General features: G+C 38.1%; 1 long non-coding RNA gene across 1 annotated transcript; it reads left to right on the top strand.

Moving 5' to 3' along the window:
- Nucleotides 1-1,113: 1,113 nt before the first annotated feature.
- LOC117033206 (uncharacterized) lies at nt 1,114-25,528 on the top strand. Its single transcript, XR_004424851.1, has 3 exons — nt 1,114-1,700; nt 21,458-21,571; nt 25,148-25,528. It is a non-coding gene; the product is annotated as an uncharacterized LOC117033206 (long non-coding RNA).

The following is a 25,528-nucleotide window of genomic DNA, read 5'->3' as shown; positions in this document are numbered from 1 at the left end:
ACCAAGAAGCCCCATCCTACCGAAAAAAGAATTTTAGAATGGACAAATAAATACACTGCAAGATGACACGATTTTAAAGATCTGTTTTTACAACCTTAATAGATGGTCTAAAAATTAGATGATGAACAGGATAGATCATTTGTGTCATTATTTTTTGGACACAAAGAAAATGTTTTGTGTCTTATTTTAAACTGAGTTTCTTTTGAATATCAATTACATGAGGTTTCAGAAAAACCTCTGTTCTTGGTTCCCAAATGAAGGCCCCAAGAAGACAGTTTTCACAGCCCTGGACAGCTCTGAAACACTGCACTATGCAATTTACTTTCAACGGAAATATCAACCAACAACCCACTGAAGGCTGGAATGGGGTAGGGAGAATGACTGTGACTATTGAAGCATTCCTATGATTTTAAAGAGAAACTTAAATTTTTGGTAAGCACTCTGCCACTTTTTTTGAAAACACTCTGTGCTCGGCTTGTTCCTAAGAACTTTATATACGTATCTTTAAAAATAGAATTCTCATAACAATCTTATGGAGTAGTTATCAGGACACCCAAATGGCCGTATATTTGCATTTAGAGCTTTCAGACTTCAAAGCCACTTACTCTATCCACTAAGATAGAGGAACACGCTCATAGCTGCTGTAAAGAATACACTGAGTAACCTAACAAAATGAATATGCCTTATGCCACTGTCATATGAATTCTGAAGATCACTTCACTAAATCAAGCACTAGTTTTGGTCTTGTTTATGTACCATTGTCACCACCACACATTTCCTTTCTGTTTTACTTGATGCTGAAGTGCTAAAGGAAGCTAATAGTGACTGTGGCCAAATCGTTGATTCAGGAGTCTGTGTCTTGGGTTAGAACATTCACTATAACTGAATCTTTTAAATTTCCGTATTTTATTGCTATTGGATTTTATCTTTGAACTAATGGAAATGCTGTAAATAGAGTCAGTTAGAAACTTTAAAAATAAGGGGTCACCTAGCACCATGGTCCTGGAGCAGTTTAAAAGGAAGGAAGGCCCCACAGTGCCTCATTTATTTTGTTTCCTTACAGGAATTTTTCTGGGTAATTGAGAGCGAGTGAAACTCAGACTCTGGGTTTCGCTGGTGTACTGTTTCACCAGTGAACGCTGGCCTTGTTTTGAGTTTGTGCTTGTCCTGGACCTGTTTCAGGACGCAGCCCTATTATCTAACTATGCCATCTTTAAAAGGGGTTGTGTGTATAAAGAAGGGGATGTCCCCAAAGTTATAAATACAGAAGTTAAAAACAGCAACAACCAATCAGAAAGAGGAAAGGAGGACAAGTGTTCTGTCCTCCTAAAAGGGGATATTCTTAAAACAAGATGACAAAAGGACAGGTCCTCACCCAGGGAAACGCCCACGGGAAAGTCACACAGAGAAGGGCAGTACAAACCATCATCTTAAGAGCCTGGGGTTCGGCAAACAATGGTCGCTGTACTCCACCCACACCCCTGGAGCTGAATTTCAAGTTCTGAATTCAGACAATAGAGCTGGAATTTCTGCAATTTTACTCCACAACGCATGGAGCTCCAGGCAGCTCTCTGCTAAAAATATCTGGGCAAATATTGCAAGAATGAAAATGAATATTTGAAAAGTAAAATACATCTGTGGTGAATTCTTCCAGGCCGAATAAGAGAAAATCATCTATTTGGAGAGTACCTCACAAGCAGGTTAGTGATTTTCTAATGACTTGAGGAGGTAGGATCGATCTGTTGGAGAAGAAATGGTATGATTGTGATTATATCACATTAGACCTTTCTTGGCATTTGGGTAGACTCAGGAAAACTACATACACAGGAAGATAGTTTTATATTTGAGCAATCATTTGCAAGGCTTGTGGTGGTACCATGCAGTATTCCATCCTAGACCATAAACTCTTTGAGTGCTAGACACAAAGAAAGCCCTGGGGAAATGTTGCTGCATTTAAGAGTCCTAAGAAGTCGTAAGATCTAAATATCTTAAAGCAGTGGTCAAATCTTGGTCGAGCATGCCAGGGTAAGCCCTTCCAAGGCTGGTGAACTCTCTCCAGGATGATACTAAATGTTGTTACCTGGTAGTAGAGTCCTTCATTGGGCATAGCACCTGTCTGGGGATAACCTGACAGCCTCGTCCTCCAACAGAGCAACAGAGAAGAATTCAGAATTAGAAGGTTTGGGTTGGAGTACTAGCTCCATCACTTAGTGCATGTGTGATGTTGACGAAGCCCTTTGACCTCTCAAATTGTTCCATACCACTCCATTGAGGGTAATGACATCTGCTCCACCTATCTCAGGAAGTGGTTGTGATTCTGGAGTAAGGTCAAGAGCTGAGCAAACTCTGAAGTAGAGAGCCCCGCATCAGTCTTGAGCAAATACTAGAACATTGTGTGGCTATGAATGTTGAAATGAAAGGTGAAGGTGGAAATGAAACACAAGGGTTAAGAGCCAGAGGACAGGAAGAAAGCTGATCTGAATTTAAATCTTTTTTTCTGGGGCTTTGTAGAACTTTACTTAGGCAACTTGTTTAACCTCTCCAAGCTGTGAGCAGAGTATTTGTGATATAGTTAGTGCACAATAAACTTTACTTACTACCACAGTGGAAGTGTTAGTATAGTTTTGTGGTTCAGAATGTGGGCTCTGGAGTCAGATGGCCTAGACCCGGTGAAAGGATAGATTTTTTTTTTTTTTTAAGAAAAAGGTAAAATCATGACTCTCAAAAATAAAACGAATGCTTGTTAAAGATTATATTTAACTCATTAATTAACACAATGCTTCAAAGGAGAATTCAAAATACTATACACCGATAGGCAGCCAGGAATGCTAATGTGAAATTATCGATAGGTGCAAAACAAGCTTTTAGCACATTAGGAAATCAATGGTCTCGTCATCTGACTGAATCCACTTGCACATCTATGGACAAGAATTATTTGCACCACTATCAGATTTTGCAATTTATAGAGTTGTAATTAGCTGAATGACAACACAATAATTCAAAGAGAACGAAAGCCTAAAACAAAGTGCTTAGAGCAGGTTAAAATAAATCTAGAAATGAGAGAAAGTGACATTGTTTGCACCCTAATGTTGTGAACCTAAATTCCCATTTGCTAAAACCTGACGGGAAATACAACCCGGAAAGTTCCTGTTTCTCTGGCAACCAGGATTGAACAGCCTCATCTATTACCTACAATTCAAATTTGCGTCTAATGAAATCTGACTCCTTTACCTGTTTTCAATAGCTTTGACACTTAAAGAATCTATGCAGGTTACTGATCCAGCTGATTCTCAGGAGTCTGAGGTCAGCAGTGGCCTTGGCTTGATTATCACTGACTTTGTCGGCAAATGTCTTAAGATACAGTTCATTTTAGCTGTCTGTTTAAAACCCTTTCTCACCCCCGAATTGTCTCTATGCTTGCTTTTAAGCCTCTTCCAACTTTTGTAAAACTGTTCTAAAATGACAAAGTTTTCTTCCATTCCATTATTCAGACTGTTCATTTCATTTGATGTATTGGATATAGTATTGGTTTAGCCTGATTTAGATGAGGTGTGATTGAGTGCTATCAAATTATAGCTGCAGAACATTCAAACTATGGGAATTTAGACAAATTACCATAACTGTCTGCACCTTGTTTATTGATGTATAAAATGGGAACCATAATATTACTGCTGATATGAGAAATACATAAAATGATGCATGTAAAACCCCAGGCAAGACTCTATCAGGCCCAAATGAAAAAAAAAACAGCTACCTTTAGCCTTTATTTATCCAGGAAGTGTGTAAGTGTCTGTGTGTGTGTGTGTTTGTGTGTGTGTGTGTGTGTGTGTGTGTGTGTCTTTGAGAGACAAAGAGAAAGAGAAAGAAGCAGAGAAACTAAGGCACTAACAATATTTCCTTTGTGTGACTGGTTCAGGGACCTCCGAGCTCTTCCTTGAATGAGATTTCTGTGCATGCCCTTTGACCTTGTAAGGATTGGGTGTGGTGTAGGAGCGGTAACAAATATGGACAAATTTACTCATATTTCCTCAAGAGAGAAAGCTACTTCATTTTTGACAGCACTGATAAAACTGAACCAGCAATTTTCAGTTTTTTATCTTTCAATATAAAAAATAGAATAATAAAATAAAATAACAAAAATAAGCTCTTTGGTGTAAGGCAATACATGATGACACTTAACTGGAACCATTGCCCCTGGACTGGTGAGCTGTCTGTCTGTGTATACTTTTTCTCTCATGGTCACACAAGCTCCCAGCTCTGACTCATTTGCTTCATTGATCTATAATTTTTCTACGGTTGGTTAAAATTTATTTTGTGGGTGCTGGGATTAAGAGAAAACAATTCTAATATCAGAAATGGTAATGTATACAAAAGTACTCAGAAGAGTATAAGTAACCCTCTTGTACCCATCACCAGCTTCAACAAATATTAACTCACGGCCAACTTTATTCCAGCTGCACCCACACCTTTGCGTCACATCCACTAGATTATTTTATGAAAAACTCAGAGATCACATCAATTTATCTATAAATATTTCAATATTTATCACTAATACATAGTGACAGTGATACTTTGAAAACCAGGTTAAAACAAAAATCTGTAAGCCCTTCACATACATGTTGACTAGGATTTGATCAGAGTTAAGAAAATTTTAAAGATTAAATTAATAAACAAGTCTTTTTTTTCTACATAATATTTTTACTATATTATATTTAGGCATAAAAATAATATATGTAACCAAATGCAAATTGTTAAGCAAGACAGTAAAATACCCATAGATGAACTTACAACCTACTTGAAGAAATAGAACAATTTTGATATCATTGCATGTGCTCTTTCTTTATTCCAATTCCTGCTTCTCCACTCTGCCCCATGGTGAACAATGTTCTGGATTTTACATTTATTTTTCTATGTTTATGGTTTTATCCCAAATGTGTGCATTCCTATATGATACATTGTTCCATTTTTGTTAATTTTCAAAGTTTATAAAAATGGTGTTGTGCCATATATAGTCTTTTGAAACTGACATTTCTTCAACATATATTATGTTTCTAAGTTTCCTCTACATTGTTGCGTTTAGCTATAGTTCATTCATTTTTACTTCTGTATAATATTCCATTGTGAAAATACACTACAGTTTGTTTACTATGTATAAAAACTACCCAATATTCTCTAGGGAAAGTTGCTAAAATACAATTGCTAAATCATAGAGTGTGTGAACAGTAAAATTTAAAATATATTGCCAAACAGTGTACCAATTTACATCACCACTAGAAGTGTGTTAGTGTTCTTGTTATATCATATTTATACCATTACTTGGTGTTTTTTGACTTTTTTCCCTCTGAAAAGTAGTGTACAAGACCATTTTGGAGAAAATTATGAAAATTTTTGTGATGATATTAATGAGGACTCAAAGTGAGAAGACAGATAGGAAGATTCAACATAATAAATATGTAATTCTCCCTGAAGCTAGCTATATATTTAATAAAATTTAAATAGAAATCTGAACATGTTCAATATGGAATTTATCAAGATTGAAAAATCTTAAATTTAAAAGAATAGTTTAAATTTATAAAAGTGCAAAGACTCAAAAATAGACAAAGCTTAAGAAGCAGAAAAGGAAGAGGGAAGAGAGGGAGAGGGAACTTGCATAGTGAGGTAGTGAGGAAAGCTCTATCCTCATCGTGTTTGTCAAAAACAATCAGCAGAAATTATTTAATATCACAGGCTGTGATACCAGGTTGGCAAACAAGAACTAGCCAAAACTTTAAAAGGAAGATCTGGAAAATGAGATATCCATGAGGGCTTTAAAAAGCTGTGACACAGAAGAATTCCTGGGAGATCCAAGATGGCAGAGTAGATAAACACTGTGTTTGCTTCCTTCTGTGAACACATTAAAATTACAACTAAATTATAGAACAGTGAACTTGGACATCGTCTGAAGTCTAGCTGAACAGAAGTTTTATAACTAAGGAAATAAAGAAAAAGCCACATGGAAATGGGAAGGATGGGGAGAGGTGTGAAACGGGTCAGCCCCAAACCTCTGTGTGGTGGTCGAGAATCAGGAGGGATATCTCAGCTGCGGAATTTTCCCCACGAAGGAGTGAGGGACCCCAGCGCCACACCAAGCTCCCCAGCCCAGAGTACAGGTGCCAGGAAGAGGAGGCCCCACAACATCCGGCTGTGTAAAACAGTAGGGATTCTGACTGATAGGATGGGATGGAAGGTGGAGGGAAACAAAGCAGTCCTCTTAAAGGGTCCATGCAGAGATTCACTTGCTCATAGGTACTCACCCTGGGCTCCGGCAAAGGGACAGTGACTCAGGGTGTGTCAGAGGTATGTGAGGGTCAGACTAAGTTGTATGGCTTCCAGATGAGGGCTGGAGAACAGTCAGTATTTTCCCTGTGAGGGGTCCTTCTTCCATACAGCTGGGAGGCAGGTGCCATCTCTCTTGTGTTGAAGCTGAATCTGATTGGCTGGTGAGCTCCACAGCTCCTCCCTGCTGATTCACTGGGACCCTGTCCTACCCAACTCCTCCAACGTCAGAGGCACTTTCTCTGTGAACAGCCAGCCCTGCCCACATTGCACTCTTTCTTGGAAAACTGTCACAGTCCATGTTCTCCAGGAGGACAGTGACTGGCCTCAGTGTGCTCTGAGGCTTTTGCTGAGTAGCTCGAGACTCAGCACTGGCACCACACCTGAATCTATATAAACCTGGTGACCACAACACTTCCCACTCTAGTGACTCTGAGACCCTGCCTCACCCACTTGTATACTACCCAAGGATTTATCAGTGGCTAAACCATAAGGTTGCTGGCAGATGGCAGCAGGCCTCGGGGTGTCCTGGCATTTTGCAGAGCTACCACAGGCGCCATACTGGTGGCAGAGGTCCTCAGTTCTCAGCGTGGCTACTCCCACATACCTCCAATGTTAGCACAGGCAGTGCACAACTGTGGAGCTCGCTGTAGCTCCTACCAGGTAGTCCCAAGCTGGTCACAAACAGTGGGTGTCCTGGTCTTGTGCTGCAGCTCCTCCTAAAAGGCCCAGAACCAACATACTTGGAGGTTGGCTTCAGACCACATTGGAGTAGCACCCAGTGAGTTCCACAAGTGGCAAATCCAAAGGGTGGTCTCAACAGGAACCAGAGCCCACTGGTCATGTGAGCAATATGGGCTATTGTCCATGTTTGCAGACCCAGGTACAAGACATATAGGTCAAAGTTCTGACCACTGGGACAATTTCCATCCTCTACTGTAAAAACAGGGCCATTTCTACTTGCAGTTGTAATGCTGAAATTTTCCATTCCCGACTCATGCTAGCATGCAGGGTAGAGCTATTTGTACTCATAAAGCAAGATCAATTTGCCAAGAGAACTTCTATAGCATATATATATATATATATATATATATATATATATATATATACACATACACACATACACACACACACATATGTATATGTATATATATGTATATACACATATGTGTGTGTGTATATATATATATATATACATATATATATATATATATATATATATATATATATATATGGTTGGTGCAAACATAATTGCAGTTTTAAAGGTTAAGATAATTGCAAAATCTGCAATTACATTTGCACCAACCATATATATATATATATATAAAAATACACACACATACTGCGGATGCCAAAAAAATGTATATACATGACTTGTGTTCATCTTTTGTTATTGGTATATATTATTACAATTTTAATGCAGTTTTTTCCTTTTTTAAAAAGTGTACACTTTTTTTTTGGTACCCTCTGTGTATAGATAGATAGATAGATATTATAAGTAATTGGGCCATGATTATGGAGGCTGAAAAATCCCACAATTTGCTGTCTGCAAACTGGAGACTCAGAAAAGCCAGTGGTACAGTTTCAGTCTGAGTGTAAAGGCCTGAGAACCAGGAGTGCTGATGGTGTAAGTCCTGGTACAAGGGCAGAGAAGAACTGATTACTGAACTCCAGCTGTCAGACAAAGAGAGAGAGAGAGAAAATTCCACCTTTTAATTCTAATCAATGGATGCATGATGCTCACCCTCATTGGAGAGGGCAACCTGCCTTACTCAGTCCACCAACTTAAGTGCTAATGTCTTCAAGAAACACCCTTATAGATACACCCAGAAATAACTACATATTGGGGCATCCTGTGGTCCAGTCAAGATGACACCTAAAATTAATCATCATTGCTTCAAACCTCAGAAACTGTGAGATAATAAATTTGTGTTGTTTGAAGCCACTATATTTGTGGTAATTTGTTACTCAGCAATTGAAACCAGTACTCTATACAAACCACTTCTATTCTTTTAAGAATCACGGAGTATCTGACAGCATAATGGTCGGGAAGAAGAGCTCCTTGTTTTACAGCCTTAATTATCTGGAGAGTCTTCTCTTTCTCTGTCCCTCACTCAATTTTGGCAGTTTTGTGAATCACCAAGTAAATATAACAGAGAAACCCTTACAAATGAGCATATATGGCACCCCACATCCAGAAAATTGTTGTGATCAAGCCCTGATTGTAATGGTTGCAGAGTTGCACCTCCTGTTAGATGCTTACCCCTACCAGGTCATTTATGCTAAGAACAAAACAGTTATAGAAACCTGAGACCTGAGATGGCAATACCTGGATAGGAAAAAAAAAAATGAGTCTGAGATATTTGGAGCTGCAAAATATCCTCTGCATCCCTGAGCAGTAGAAGGAGACCCTGTCTTCTTATTAGAAGAAACCAGCTTTCCTCTGTATAAAAATACTTAATAACTTTACCTGTGAGAGTTGCTTCTCAAGGGGATAATAATTCTCAGCCAGACCTACTTCTTCTCCCGTCAGTATTTCTAGTTTCATAATTAGAGTTAGGTACCAGTACAGCCCAAGGAGAAAAGTACAAGCCCTGGTTCAATAGAAAATAAGCGATACTGAAAGAGTGCCAGAGCTTTGCTCATCTGTTTGTCTAGCAATCTGGAGACCACGGTTAGGAGTGAATTCTAAGGGCATATTATCAAGAAGGACAGAATACAGCTAGATCTGGATAAATCATTGCTAAGAACATCTTCAGCTAAGACTGTGGGCACTGTAGAGGAGTGTCTTCAAAAGGAGATGTGGCCTTTGGTTATGTGCATTCTTTTATGCTGCCAAACCCAGCCCAGCCGCCAGGTAGCTGGGGAAATAAATACCCAAATCTCACCCTGCTCTACCTCTTGTCTACTATTAGTGTCTCCGACTGGCTGAACACAGTCAGAAACCAGAAGGCAAGGGATCCCATTGATGCAATTCATACCCATCATTTATCCAGGGCAATGAGAAAGGTAGAGAAGCGGGGGAGATAGTATATTTAGAAGTTGAAAGTAGCAGGAAAGGAAAGAGTCACCAGTCTGGTAGGGGTAACTGATTATCAAGATCCTCTAGGGCCGTTCTTACTAAATGGGGGCAGGGAAGAATATGTTAGTCCCCAGTGATCCACTGGGGCTCCTCTTGGTACTTATCTTACTAAAGTTTGTAGTAAATGGACAAATGCAGCAACTACAACCTTAGAAGAGCACAGTAAGCAACGGCTCAAAGACATCAGCCTTGGGGGTCTGAGCTATCCCCACCCCGGAAAAGCCACCTAGATAAGCAGAAGTGGTTGATGACAATGAGGGAAATGTAGACTTAACAATACAGGGACGAGATGAGGGGTATTAGTTGCAACCCCGAGACCTGATACAGGAGTGGGGGCCACAGTTTATCTCACTAACCTTCCTTTATTAAGATTTCCCCAGAATCCTGGAGTAGCTGTTCTCAGACGGAGTCACCTTATTTTACAAGGCAAGTAGCTTCAAGTGGTGCAAAGCGTGAAGTACATCAGATCCCCTAGTAAACCTCCCACATTCCCCTATAGCATACCCAGCTTTCAAGAGTGTTGCCTGTTGAAAGCTGAGTTCTTCCCTAGAAATTGCCCTCAGGTGAAGAGATCTGCCTTGCCAAGTTTTCTCCCCTTCCATGGTGGCAAACTCATCCATATGGGTCCAGTGACTCATCCATATGGAGACAAAAAGGCCCATTCCTCCTGTGTAACTCGGAACATTTCTGAATTATTCTGTTTTTGAATACCCGGTGAAACTGGCTGAGGCTTTGTTGCAACTACTTTGCAATTCAACTTCTCTCTCTGCCCCAAATTGCTTCACAAGTGTTGCTCCTGACAGTACTCTCCAATAAGTTTTCTGCACATAAGTCTCTGTCTTAGAGATTGTTTCCTGGGAACCTAACCTTAACAAAAAAAAAGAAAAGAAAAGAAAAAGAAAAAACAGATTTGGGAAAGTAAGAGTAGATTATAAGAGGCCATATCATATTGTGTGTTAAATTGCAGCTGCTGTTCCACATTTGGTAAGTTTACTGAAACAAACGGACATAGTCCCGTGTATTTCATACGCAGTTATTTAATTAGAAAATGCTTTTCTTCTCTTTCCAATAAGCAGGGAACACCAACAGCAGTTTTCTTCTACTTGGAAGGGATAGAACTATACTATCAGCATTTTGTTTTAAACTATAACAACTTGGGTTTTATTCCATAAATTAGGCCACAAAGACTTTGGATATTTTATCATCGCATGGGACACGCTGGTCCATTACACTGATGGCATGCTGATAAGACTAGATGATTCGGAAATAGCAAGGAGCATTGGTGGCTTGTTAGGACACACACGTGTAAGAGAATTCCCAAGTCAGTGAGGTTTCTAGAAGTCATTAATAGTATGAGGCAAGTTACTCTTCCTGGTATTTATTAGGGTACTGCTAAATACAGAGTCAAGAAACCATGAAACCCTTAAATATTGGTAGTGAAGGATTGTCTAATGAGGGATCTATTTAGAAAGGTGAAGACAAAGTTAGGAATATCAACAGGGGATGGTGGAATACTGCTGGGCCAGCAAATGTGGGAAGTCTTTTCCATCCCCTAGACTGAAGAAACCTAGAGGTGCAGAGTCCATGCCACCTCCTTGTGTAGTTTATTTGTCCCTTTGGCCCTGTCATGCCTGATCCCAGATACACCAGTTTGATCATTTTGATTGTTTTGGGCCCACCTAAACTTGTGGTTCAATGGGGGTCTGACAGAACTTGGCTTCCCAATACACATGTTGACAGCAGAGTCATTTGATGTCCCGTGATCAGATGCAGTGAGATCCCAGTAGCATGCCACAAGCAGCCCTGCTGACACCTCGATTTTGACTCAGTGAGACCTGTTTCAGACTTCTAGAATTATAGAAGAATAAGTCTGTATTTGTTTAATCATCTAAATTTGTGGAAATTTGTTACCACGGCAATAGGACACGAATACAGGCCGGTTCCATCAGACACCTGAATCACTCATCCTTGATATTTGATTGTAAATATTGAACAATACCTCTGTTGACTGCCCACTGATCACGCCCCAAAGCAAGATTTATCCCTTCTAAAGACCTTCTGTGTAGCTCTCTGCAGGGTCAGACCCACAGCCTGCCACCCCTATCTTTACAGTACTTTTCAGAGATGCTGGTGTTACCCTCATCATGGTGAAGAGAAGAGCTTCAGAGTTTTCTTTCAGGAATAGAGCTATGGATCGGGCAATAAATTACACAGACACATCTGCTACATTCTTTATGTCTTTGGAATTCTTCCTGTATATTACCAATGTATTCCTGGCCTTTGACCTTCATTCAGTATAGACCACCATTGAATTCAGATGTCAGTCAACAGAATGAGCAAATAGTGTTTCTAGTTACTCAAGCAAGTACATGGAATCTAGAATCTGCAGTGTCTGTATTAAAGTCATTTTGATGTAAATTTTATTTCTCTCTCCCTCGTTTGGAAGCCTATGAACTCAATTGCCATAAATATTTTCTATGTTGAATCAATAGAAACTAGAAAATACCTTGCAATTGTTTTGGAGAGTGAAACTTCTCCTAAGATTGGCCCCCTGCACCTTGCTGGGACATGACAAGGACCTGTGGTCATAGAGATAAGAACCTGTGGTAAAATAGCTGCCCCGATGAGGTCATTTTACAGTCTTCAAACAAGGCAGGACTTCATCATGCAGAATCCAAGAAATGGCTTCTGTCTAGAAAGATTCAATGGAGATTTTTAATTTGGGGCGTTTTGAATGATTCAAATATACCTTAATGTACTCACTCAAGTTTTCTGCCTCTCACTCTTTTTCAAGCAGTGCCTATTATTTCACATAAGAGAACTTGTGAGTTTAAATTCAACTCGTGCTTTTAAAAAGCAACGCATATGGTTGTTTAAACTAAAACAACAGGCCCCAAATGAAGTCCCTTATGTTAAGCCCCATGTCCGCAAACTGAGACTCAGCTTAATTACACCTTAGTTTCAACTCTCCCAGAAATGGAATTTGAAGCCGGTCAATTAGGAATCACCTGCCCAGCACTAGTTAGTTAATCTGCCTGAGGGATCTCTGCCATCCTCTAAAGGAAAGGGACCTTGCAATAACCAATCCGCTTTTTTTTTGCCTAGTCTAACTTCCTGGTTCCTGCTCCCTTCTGTCTACAAACATCATTTTGTACAGCTTGTCGGAGCTCCTTTTTATCTGTCAGACTGGATGCTGCTTGATTCATGAATCGCTGAAAGCCACTAAGACCTTTAAAATTACTGAGTCGAATTTTGTTTGCTAACATGATCAATAAGTTCATATGATTTTCACCTCGGTTAGTTCTGTAGGTCTATAGGTCCAAACCATTCTCTTAGGACAATCATAGAAACTTCTTTGCTTGTCTGACAATGCTGTATTAAGAGAATTTAAAATGTTGAACCTAACCTTGTGTTCTTTACACTCCCCAGCACAGTTAGAAGCAGCAGTACTGTCTTCTTGTCCTTCCCCACGGCCCTAATGCAGCGTCAGGCTGTCCTCCAGGCCTTGTCTGCACTGGGCATGTTATTCAAAGTGCGCACTAATGGTAAAGACATTCTTCCAGCGTTGCGTGAAATAGACTGCTGGATCCCATCTTCTATTTCTGTTTCTAAAGCAGTTTTTTTCTGGTTCTGATGTAGGATCTGCTAGCTGTTTATGGGTGTGGGCCAGGATCGTACCTCGTGAAGCCGAAGAATGGAAACACGGACCAGGAGAGGCAAAGAGTTTTAAAAAGAGGATGGTTTATTAGAGGCAGCAGAAGAGGTTGCAGCTCCCGAGCAGGAGGGGTTCCCGAATGGGGGGTGCCCCATGACTGAGGCAAAAGCTCTTACTTTTATACCTTCCCTTGCCTGCTTGGGGAAGGGGAGCTTTTTGAAGAAGGGAACTTGTTTGAAGAAGGGAACTGGCTCCTTCTAATGAAATTCGTCTACCAGGTTTGTTCTGCTTGCCCATCCTGAAGGAATTAGCAAAGTAACCCACTCTTATCTATCAGATCTCCTCCATTTTGTCAGGCCAAAAGGAATTTTGTGATTAACCTCAAGGCCTTGTTACATTATGTCCTGGAGCGAAAGAGTGATTTCAAAACATGAAGTTTTAGGATATGGCTGTCTTTTCTTTATTTTACCAGGGACCTACCTATCTACCTAGCAATCATGCTAACTAACCTGTCTAAGTTCAACCAGGCCAGAGAAGCAATATCAGCTTCTCACATCAGTAAAGGCCTGTTCCCTGCAGCCACTCCTGGGAATTACAGGCTAACGACTTCATCTGCAAGCAACACAATCTACTATTAGTTTACAGGGGATATATTAATTAATGTGCAATAGCTCATTTGGGAGAGAAGGAGAAATGGGCTTGGGGTTAAATGTCCACATAGAATGCCTAAAGTCCCCACAGAGGGTGCCTGCTGAAAAATTTCTGCTTCTGCCTCTCCTGCTGCTGGTGCCGCCATCACAGATGACAGGCCCTGAATGCCAGGAGCTCAACTGTCCTGATGCCATTTTTGTATCATGGATTGGACTTCACGATCCCTAAAAAACAGGCCTACCACCATCCTTATCAGCAAATAGGCGTGTCTGCAGAACCAGCTTCCTCCCTCTGCTCCCTTCCAACTCAAACCCCACACTAGTACACCTGACCACAGGAGCTCAAGTCCACCTGTGTTACAGCTACAAGGCGTACAGATTGAATTATGTTCATGGCATGGAATGTTGACATCATAACATGGGAATATACTCCAACATAGAAGGGCTTTCCAAAAGATGATATAAGTCTTCAAATATTAAACCATAAAATAAAAACTCCACTACATCTTACAACATGAAAAACATTTATAATACGGTGGTAGTTCTAAAAAATCAGAGTATACCACAATGCACAGGCTTAACTTATTTGCTTCTTTGTGTGCTTATTGTTTGTTTCTTCCATCTATAGTGTAAGCTTCAGGTCCAGCTAGGAAAGAATCTAAACCATAATAAATATTCAGAAAATATTGAATGGATTAAAAAATAATAAATACATACCATCTAGCTAGGCTTCTTGGTATATGGCCTGCCATATTACACACCAATGAGTGCAAGGTTTATTATTTCTTTTTTTTTAATTTTAATACAGTTCCTGAAATATAGTAGCTACTCAATTAATTGTAATTATTACTCTGAAGTAGAACAAATACCATTGTTTTTCCGTTGTCAATGGAGACACGTGGTTTTGGTGTTAAAAATGCAAATTCTGCAGTCAGTGTTTTTGTATTGCCAGTATGGTTTCATCTCCTACAAGCTGGGTGGCCCTGAACAAGTTACTCCACTTCTCGGTGCCTCAGTTTCTTTATCTATGAAATGGGAGGTAATAGTAATAATAATAACATCTACTTCATAAAATTGTGGTGATTTTTAAAAATTAAACGTAAAGACCCTAAAACCATGTCTGTCATGTGGTAGGCATTCAACTGCTATTTATTATTTTTACAAATGGCCAATTCATTTAAACATCATATATGGGGATGTGGTTCCTGAAGTTGTAGGATCCTTGCTTCTCCTGCTTAGTTTTCTTCTCTGGTGTTTCTCTAAATGTACAGAATACACAAAGGTCCATTAACGAGTCTGCCCCTGAATCATTAGCTGCTAGAGGGCAATTATTAAGTCTTATTCATCTTTGTTCCTCCAAAGCCTGTGTTAGATACAGTACCTAACACCAAGCCTAGTACAGTACCCAATACCAAGTACCTAACACATTCAGCAAAATGATTTGCAGCTTTACCTGAGTCATGCTCGGATAAAGGAGTCATACATATCGTTCCTACCCCATCTATGTTGGTTAAATATAAGAATTTTGTGGGTTTTCTGAGAGAGTGTTTGGTTTGGTATAAGATAAGGAAATGAGCATGAGTTTCTCTGAAACTTAGATATCTCATACAAAGGAGAATAAAGAAACCAAGAAACAATAATGATAAATATGACTCAGAAAGAGTGGTAAAGAAACATAGTCAGAAAATGTAGCCGCCCATCCGTGCACAGACTGGTAACAAAGAAAGCACATAGATTGACTACAGGGTGGAGAAGTGTTTGTTAAAGGAGAATGGAAAAAAAAAGAAAAACGAAAAGGGTATTTTTGCTGTTAATGAGATGTTTACAGAACTTGTGCCTCAGAGTTTTGCAAACAATACGATTACACACACCCTTTGTAATGTATAAATGAACAGTAGATTTGGACAGAATTTTATGAAAATTCCTCTGATACATATACCTTCTGGCTGCTGGGGCTTATTTTAAAGTGGCGTGCCAAGTAGAAAATGTAACAAGAATTGCTAAGATCAAACATGGGGGGAAAAATACTAAGAAAGGAGGTGTCAAAGTGTGTGTTCTGGGGGAGGCAGATATAGATCAGGAGTTAAGAATGTGGGCTCTGGAGCCTGACTACCTGGGTTTTTTTTATATCAGCTTTTACATTTATGATGTCGGGCAAGCGATCTTTATTTTTCATGTCAAAGATGACGATAATGGGCCTGTGAGTTGTTGGGGAAATAAGAGATCTAGTTCTTGGAAAGCGTTTACGATATTGCTTGGCAATAGTCACTGCTCAACACATGGTAAATGCTGTGATTATTTCCGAACAAAATAGGAACCTCTTTCAAACTTTGGAATTTCAGTAATACTAGTAACTAATATACTGTCATTTTAAGATGTACTCTCCAATCTAAACTGGAATGCAATTGTCTCCTTTGTCCAGGAGAATTATACAGCCACTTTCATGGAAAGACGTGGTACATTTAGGTAGGGAAGGAGTCTTCTGTTGAGCAAACTGAAAACCTAGGTTTTTCTTAGCTCCTTACCGTCCATCCATCCCATGGAAAGACATTGTTTCTTGTCACTAAAACTTATTTTCACACCTCCAAGTGTCCAGTGTTCCAGTTTGGGTGAGGCTTCCATGACTCTATCGCTTTGAATTTGTAAGTCCAGCCTTGCAGATTTCGCATTAACCCACTTGATCTTGAATAGGCAAATCAAAAATCACTAACTATACGTGTGTCAGTCTACATACCTGGACCCTCTTTTCTGCTGCCCTGAATTATCGTCCATCTCTATTGCCAATATCACTGTCTTGATTTCTGTATGGTAAATCTTTATAGTAAATCTTGAAATCTGAAAATGTAATTCCTCAAAAAGTTTTTTCACGATAGTTATGAAAAGGGAATCAAATATATGGTGATGGAAGGAGAACTGACTCTGGGTTGTGAACACACTATGTGATTTATAGATGATGTAATACAGAATTGTACACCAGAAATCTATGTAACTTGACTAACAATTGTCACCCCAATAAACTTTAATTAAAAAAATAAAAAATAATAATAAAAAAAGATAGTTATGACTGTCCTTGGCCTTTAGCATCTCCATATAACTTTTAGGATAAGGCTGTAATTTCCATTAAAAAAATTCTCATTGGAATCTTGATTAGTACTGTGGTAAATCAATAACTCATTTTGATGAGACATTTCATCTGAAAAATAATGAGTCTTCCAGTTAATGAATACAGCATAATTTCTTTATTATTTAAGTCTTCTTTAATTTAATTAGTAATATTTCATATCCTTTAATGTAGATGTTCGCACATCTTTCATTAACTTTATTACTCAGTATTATGAGATGCCACATACTTTTAAATTATTATATTTTAATTTTATTTTCCAATTATTTGTTGCTAGCATATACAAATGCAGAGGGTATCAAAAAAGTATACATATTTTAAGAAAGGAAAACTGTATTAAAATTGTAATACTCAATATATACCGATAACAAAAGATGACTACAGATCACAATTGACTTCTGCAATTACAAGAGGTGCTCAAAGTGGTTACCATCAGCGTCCAGACACTTCTGATTACGGCGAACTACTGCTTGAGCAACGTTGACCAAAGTGTCCACTTGCATACATTTTTTTGACAACCCTGGTGTAATTGAATTCAAAATTGACCTTGTATTCTATGGCCTTGCTAAATTGACAAGTTAATTTTAGGATTTTGTTATTGTTGTGTGTTTGTGTATGTGTTAAGATTTTCTACATATATAATCACATTATCTTCAAATAAAGATAAGTTTGCTTCTTTCCAATATTTATAGTTTTTATTATTTTTTTCTTGCCATGTGGCACTGGCTAGCATCTATAGGACAGTATTGAAAATATGTGGAGAGAGGGGAAATTGGTCATTAATTAACCATTAAGTATGAAGTTGTATGCAGGTTTTCTTCATGGGCTTCTGTGGTCAAGTTCTATTTCCAGTTTAATAATTTTTATCATGCGTGGATGTTGAATTATGTCAAATTTGTCATTGACATCTAATAAAATAGTCATTATTTTGTTAATTTGATAAACTGTATTGATTAATTTTAAAATATTGAACCATACGTGCATTCCTGGAAAAATCCAACTTGTTCACATTGTATCTTTTAAAAATATTGCTGGATCCTACTTGCAAATATATTTTTGAACATTGATGCATGAATATATATATATATATATATATATATATATATATTCATGATTATATTTGTCTATCATTTTCTTTTCCTATAATGACCTTAACAGGTCATTAGTATTAGTATTAACATTTTACTGGCTTCATAAAATGAGGTAAGATATTTTTACTATTCTATATTCCAAAAGTGTCTGTGTAGGTTTGGTGTTTTTCTTCCTGGAATTTTTGATAGAATTCATCTGTAAAATCATGTGAACCTATAATTTATTTAAGGTAAAAAAAATTTAAATAAATTCAATTTCTTTAACAGACATAGGGACATTTAAATATTCTATTTCTTCTTAAATCACTTTTAATAATTTGTGTTTTCAATAATTTTTTCAATTTCATCTAAGTTGTCAAATTTATGAGCATGAGGTTATATATATTAGCCCCTATTGTACTTTTATAGATTTTAGAATCTCTAGCCTCTAGTAATTTTTATTTTTCTTCTTTTGGGGCAATCAATCAAAAATATTTTTCAGTTTTTTTTTTTTTTTTCCTTAACCTTTTCAAAGAACCAACTTTTGGCTTTGTTGATTTGCTTTGCCATGGGACTGTTTTCTATTTCATATCATTTCTTCTCTTATTGCCATTATTTCCTTTTTTCTACTTACTTTAGGTTTAGTTTGCTTTTTTGAATGTCTTGAGATGGAAGCTCAGAACATTTAGTCTTTTAATACATCATTTAATGTTATACTTTTTTCTCTAAGCACTATTTTAGCTGAATCTCACAAAATTTCCAGTATCATTCAGATTAAAATATTGTTTGATTTCCTTTGTTAATCTCCTTTGAACCACATGTGATTTAGGAATGCATTGCTTAATTTTCAAATATTTGGGAGTTTTCTAGATAGTTGGTTATTACTGATTTCACCAGAATTTCATTGAGGTCATAGAACATACTGTAAGTTATTTCAATATTTTGAAACATATTAAGGCTCTTTTTATGGTACAGCATATTATCAGTCTCAGCGAAATGTCCACATTCACTTGAAAATAATATTACTATATATCCTGTGTTTGTTAGCTATCTAGCTTTATAAATGTCAATTAGATCAAGTTTGATAGTGTTCAAATTTTTCATATTATTATATTTATAATGTTTTTGTCTTCATGTTCTATCAATTACTGAAGCAGAGATGTTAAAATCTTGAATTATGAGTATATCTTTTACTTACCCTTATATCTTAAACTGTCTGTGTCCTTATTTTTTAATTTCTTCTGAATAGCGTACAGTTGGTACTTTCCTTTTTGTCTTGTGTTTATCTTTGACATTTTATTGGAGTGTTTAGTCAATGTATTGGTAATAGAATTATTGATGAGTTTAAGGGGTTTTTTTCCTATTGGTCCCATGTATTTTTTCTTTATTCCTCCTGTTCTGCATTCTTTTGGATTCATTGTAATTTTTTTCTTTAGTATTGTATATTATCTCCTATATTATCTGCATACTGTGCTCCAGGAAACAATTAGGTAAGACTGGTATAGTTAAGGGAGGCCTGAATGCCATTAGTTAAAGACAAAATTTTCCCCAGCAGGTAGGTTTGAACACAGAAACTATGAAACTCTTGTTTAATTTTAACTTTTTGTCCACCTTACACTAAAAATTATCAGCCACCTATTATATTTACTGAGCTTTACATTTTCATACATACATAATTCACATAGTAACCCTGGGAAATGAGCCAGATAATGGTCTCTGGTAGCCTTATGGACTAAAGAAAAATATGGTGAGCACAAGATTAAAATTAAAATAATACTAATCACAAAATATGTGTAAGTATATATAGCAGAATTTTCACTGCTTTCCTTAATACAACTGTGATCATTTTTTTTTTTGAAGTATCAAATGTCATATTAACAAAACAAGACTTTATTTTGAAACTCTTCTTTTCCTGGTGCCCTCCATATTGTGACATGTGACAAACCTCTGTATTGGCTATACATCTCTGTCTGGGGGTTGGTTTTATTTCCATTTACCAAATAAATAAAGATCTGAGCAATTATCACCTGCCCAAGATCACCCAGTTAGTAAGTGGCAGAGCAAGGATTGAAACCTAAGTAATTCAGTCATTTGAGATTAAATTCACTGGTGTTTTACTTTATTTTTTAGTTTTTGCTACAAATTTGCTTGGGTGGTTAGTTGGTTGGTTGATTTGTTCCCATCATTTTACACTGCAAGTACCTGGAACTCATCTCATCGTTGAGTTCTGCCCTATCTTTGGACATCTCCCAAACTCTACTTTTCTGATTATATGAGCAGTACATTTTTGGCCCCAGTGGACACCTCCCATTAACTCCTTGGATTTTCAGAATTTAGCAGATCCTTCCTGTGAAACCAAACAATGAGCTCTTCTGGATTTTTTAACTTCATTTTAATATGGTTCTTTATATTCATTTCTGGCAATAGCAAAGATTATGAGGAGACAAATGAGGGCTGAAATGAGTAATTAAAGTAGCATGAAAAACTGGTTCAGCTCTTACAAAAAAGGAGCTTTCTAGTTTCTTGTCTACTTGTGTTCTAAGGAATCAGACTCAAATAGCTCTCCAGGTAGCCTCTCAACACTGTTTTCAACTTGATCTCAATGTTAGCAAATTGACTGTGAAAATTGTGATCAAGTACTCCAAGTCTTGAGGTCAATATTCAAACGGTATCATTTAATATCAGTAAGAGAGAGGAAGGGAGGATTCCATCAGGTCTAAAGGTCTTCAGAGTTAAATAAATAAATGTTATATATCTTAAGAGCCAAAGAAACACACAATCTGACTAACCCTCTGAATTATGGTACAACTTCTGGAGCGGGAAGGGGTCTTTCTCAAATAATTAGTCCCTGTATAATTAACTCTATCTTGGGGACTACCTGTTTACCTCCTTTGAGTAATGGAATTATTAATGCAGCCACTACAAATAGGGTCAGTTATAACCCAGTAGGGTCAGAGAAAAGGAGCAGTCATATCTTGCCTGAAATCTCTGAACATTAAAAAACTCTCCAAGTTGGGAAGGCACCCCCTAAAATTATATAGAAAAGTAATTCCCAAATTGTGTGGAATGCTATAACTCTTCCTTAGTGGATACATATCTTTCGATAGTGGGAAGACTTAAAAGTAAACATAGAATATATTTGTGAGATCTAATCTGTGGTATTAATATGGGAGAGCTCCCTCTCTACAAAAGATTTAAGTCTCCCTCACTATAGAAATTTTAAGTCTCCTTTTCCTTAGTTTCTTAGCTCCTTAGCACCTGACTTTGATTATTCTTCTAATCAGTTTCTGAGTCCTAGATTAAAGATTGCTCCTGGCCTGATTCACAGAAACTCCCTCAGATAACTACTTAAAAGCCTGTGACTTCACAACAGCCCCCAAGCCATCCCAGACCTCCCAGGCCAGGGTACTTGTTGCTTGTAATCATTGAAGCCTAATGTTCTTTCCACCACATTCTGGGCCCAGCTCCGGGACAATTGAGGCCACATAAATGACTGGTTGCATGGCCATAGGCTCTATAGAGCTAATGGATTTATGAATTAAAATCTATTTTTCCTCATTTAAGGGCCTTGGGGATACAGAGGATACCCCAGCAAGACTGCCAGTCGCAACCAAAGAAGCCAACGTGGTCTTCCTGGCGGATCTCAAGACCCCTTCCTCTCGTCTGAGATCAGCTAGGGTGAGAGTTTTGTGAATCCCCAAATAGGTAGGGACAGCTCTATGTCCCCACCCAGCAGGAAACATATACAGAATATCAGACCTTCTGTTCCTCAACTTCCCATAGATATTTTATGGGGATCACGTCTCTAAAGGGGAAAAGAAGGCAGGCAACTAGAGATTGGCATCGGGTCTCTGCATTCCTGCATAACCTGTAGTATTCAACTGCCTAAAAGATCTCTCCTCTCCGCCCAAAACTTCCCCTTTTCATTGTAATTATCTACCCCTATGAGGAGCAAATGGGTACAAAATGCCCAACTAGATTAAACCAGCCACTCACACCTGCACAGTAAAGGCCACAACGACCTTCATTTCACCTGGGCCTCATTATACCATCATTATAATATCACACATATGCCTGGAAGTTCATTATAACAGACTGAATTCTGGGAAAGAACATGCACTATCTCTTCTAATAAACTACTCTTTCACCACTTTGTTTCTGTGTCTCGTCCAATTCTTTGCTCGAGATGCCAAGAACATGGACATCACACCGAGAAGGACTCACTCTCCGGTAACAGTATTAATGTTTTTGAATTAAGGAATCTGTGCGTAATTGGTACTTTACATATCTGTATTATTTGAGATTTTAAAACGATAGAAACAACAGATTAGCTTTATAATTCCGACACAAAATGAATATCTAAGCAATTGAAATAGTCTCATGGTTTTTAAGTAGACATCTTAGTAAGATTACAAATAGCAATGGAGAATTTAAGAGACTTTAAGCTTCTCTGTAATTACAAGTTCGATTCATCGAATGTGGACTGACCTTAAAAGTTTAGAGAAATAACTGAGCACTTGAATTTGAAGTCTGTAACTTTAATAAATTTATTATTAACTTTTCGAAACCAAAGTAAACCTCTGAATAGCTTTTCCATGTACAATACTGCCCTTCAGGACACAAAAACACACATATTTAATGTGAACTAATCTCTTGCTAAGTTTTCTGCCTGTTTGACTTTCCATTTGGCTCTTCTTCAAATCCCCCTAGAAAATGCCTTCAGGCTTGGGGATGGCAGTGTGGGAGTTGAGGACAGAATTATTAGGTGACACCTGAAGACCAAGAAGAGTTACCAGGTGGGTATATACTGTCAGGCTGTAAGCTAGGAGAGAACCAGAGGACACTTTGGGAATCTTGAGACCTTTAACTACAATTTAGAGATTACCAAATTTTAACCCCAGTTCATGCTGTACCCTTCTGCCATGGGGAACCAGTTCCCAGTGTTTCCTCATGTTATCTTCAGTGATAAGAAATTAAGACCTAGAGTGTTTCACTCCAGAGAGCCAGTGTGACGACATGCTTCTGAGATTATTTTTTGTTAGCCTTTGCTGGTTGGGGTTTTGTCTTTCCCTAAGGGTGAATTCCCTAGCACAATGGCTCCCTCCTTTCTCGATGCGGATGCTTTAGCTGGCAAAAGAACTGAGGGTGAAATTTGAGATTGGCTTTATGGGTGAGGTTCCTGTTTGTTCAAAGCCACCTCCTATCTTTCCCCTCGGAAGCCACCAAAGAAAACTCTGAAAATCCTGAAGTGACCCTTAATTAAGGCAGCTCAGGGAGGAGTTACAGAGTCGCTAAAATAGAACGCCTTTCTTTTTCTGTATGGCAAATATAGTGCGGTTGAGAGGCTTTCATAAACTAATCAGTTCTCCCTGGTTTGATCTATTATCTGGGTAAAGTGAAACAATCTTTCCTCTGTTCTTTTTAGACAAGGAGCCAGATTTTGAGCCAGTGGTTCTATTAGCTCCACTAGCTACACTTCTGGTAACACCTGCAATTATCTTCAAACGGTTATTCCTTTCCCTGTGGGGAAAGACATGGTAAAACGGCATGACTGGTTCCTGGGAAGTAATGAAGAGTCAAGGTCTTCTGAAGTGATCCAGCCATTTGGTGCTATACATGCCCCTCCCCTCTTCCAGGCCTTGTCCTGCTCCCCTCCCCCTGACTTTATCAAAATACATTCGTAGGAAAGTTCAGAATAAGCATCTTCAACTTTGGTGTGTTAGATCTCTCATAGCCTTAGCATTTGAGACTCATTTGAGAAAAATAAATGTTAGGCATCAAAGTAGTTGAAAAGGGTTTTTGAGGAAAAGAGGGACTTCCCTCCCAACCTAAGGACAGCCTTCTAAAAAGAAATGTGGCATGCTCAGATCTGTGTACAAATCCAAACCCAAACAAAAACTGGTCTGAACCAGTGTTTTAGCTGAACTTGAAGCAATCATTTTAAGTCCAATCTATTGAAATAAAAACTAGAAAGCATTTATGAGAGTATTTTTAAGCTTCGTTGAAAAGGATGTAAGAATGTGCCATCTTGTTTTGCCACACAATTTTAAATTGCTTTTTTTTTTTTTGAGGTCTTACATTAGAGGCAATTGGACAAGTAGAAAGGTTTAAAAGGCTATTTTTCTGGACATTTGGATACTAAATGTTTTCTTAAGAGCAAGGGTGATCACTTATAAAATAACACTTGTTAACCAACATTTTAATTGAATGAGTCTCAAACTTTCCTGTGCTTAAGAATCACCTGGGGAATTTTTCAAGGCACAGATTTCTGCACACTCTCCTCCCCTTCTCCACCCAAAAGATCCAATAGGTCTGCCCTGGGGCCCAACAATCTGCATTTTGAGACATATACACAGAATCTGATCTTAGTAAACCACAGGGTTTCATTGAACCTGCAGGACTAGTTAACTAATTCTGACTTGAACGCTTACCCTCTTTCTTGGCCTTGCCTGTACTCACCTCCTCTAGTTCTTGCTCCTTTTGCCTGCTCTGCCATCTTCCCCTCGGGAGCTAAGCTCTGCTGCTCCACACATCGAATCCATGGTTGTGACTTAGGTCCTCTGGGTGAGTGTGGGTGACACGGGAAGCAAATTCTCACTTGCTGCAGCTTCATTTCTCCCAAGATAAGCTTTGTATCTTTGAGAAAATGACCCACCTAGAAGTATGTCATGTGGAAATTGTTACCACACTTTAAGAAAAACATAATAGATCTGGAAAAGAAACTATAAGATTCAAATGGTACAGAAGGTTTCATAAGAGGCAGAATAAATAGATTAGAGTCTAAAATTCCCCGTAAGACCATCTTCCCCAGTAAGACCATATTCTCAGAAGAGTAGAACCGTTTGATACCATGCGGATTATGGAATGCTAGCCTCTCACTTCAGAGTCACTGTAAAACATGTAAATAAGAACAAAACAAACTGGCCTTGTCCCCTAAAGATAAACACCTATCACAGCTTGGAGGAGACAGGTTTGGAAGATAAAAAAAATATATATTTTACCCACAAATTTTGGATTACATGTAGACAACTTATTATTAGCAAATAAATCATGTAAAAGATTTTAAGAACATTCGTGAGACGTTTATGTGCGTTGGATATATGAAGAAATAACTAAGGAAAATTAAATATGTTCCAACTAATCTCTAACATTTGAAAGAAACCAGCATCATTTCTCCCACAGGGATTTCTTCTTTCTGTACTTTTTCTTAATCACTGGTTTTCTAAAACTGGACATTTCTCCTTCAATCAACAGGTAAAATGAAGCCTCAGGACACCTGTAAAGTAACATGCATGATATAAAAAGAAGCACGGCGTGCAGCTCTCTGGAATGTGTAGTGTAGTTGGGAGATAAAGCATATCCATGAACAGAAAATAACCCAACATAGCACAGCCAGTAGAATTCCCTGTAGTTGAGGAGAGGAGCCCAACACTATGAGAAGTAGAATCGTCTAATTAGTCCAAAGTGATGAAAATCAGGATTTAGAGCCATAGTTTTGAATGGCTTCATTGCTCAGTTTCTTTCTCATATAATGTAGAGATGATGATACCTACTTTATAAGGTTATGTTAAGATCTGATTAATGCATGTAAAATGTATGACATCCAGTATAAAAGCGTAATAAATAATAAGGCCT

The sequence above is a fragment of the Rhinolophus ferrumequinum genome, chromosome 13 (assembly GCF_004115265.2).
Source record: "Rhinolophus ferrumequinum isolate MPI-CBG mRhiFer1 chromosome 13, mRhiFer1_v1.p, whole genome shotgun sequence".
NCBI classification, from domain to species: domain Eukaryota; kingdom Metazoa; phylum Chordata; class Mammalia; order Chiroptera; family Rhinolophidae; genus Rhinolophus; species Rhinolophus ferrumequinum.
Note: the sequence above shows the minus strand (reverse complement) of the source record. Positions and strands in the feature narration are given on the sequence as shown.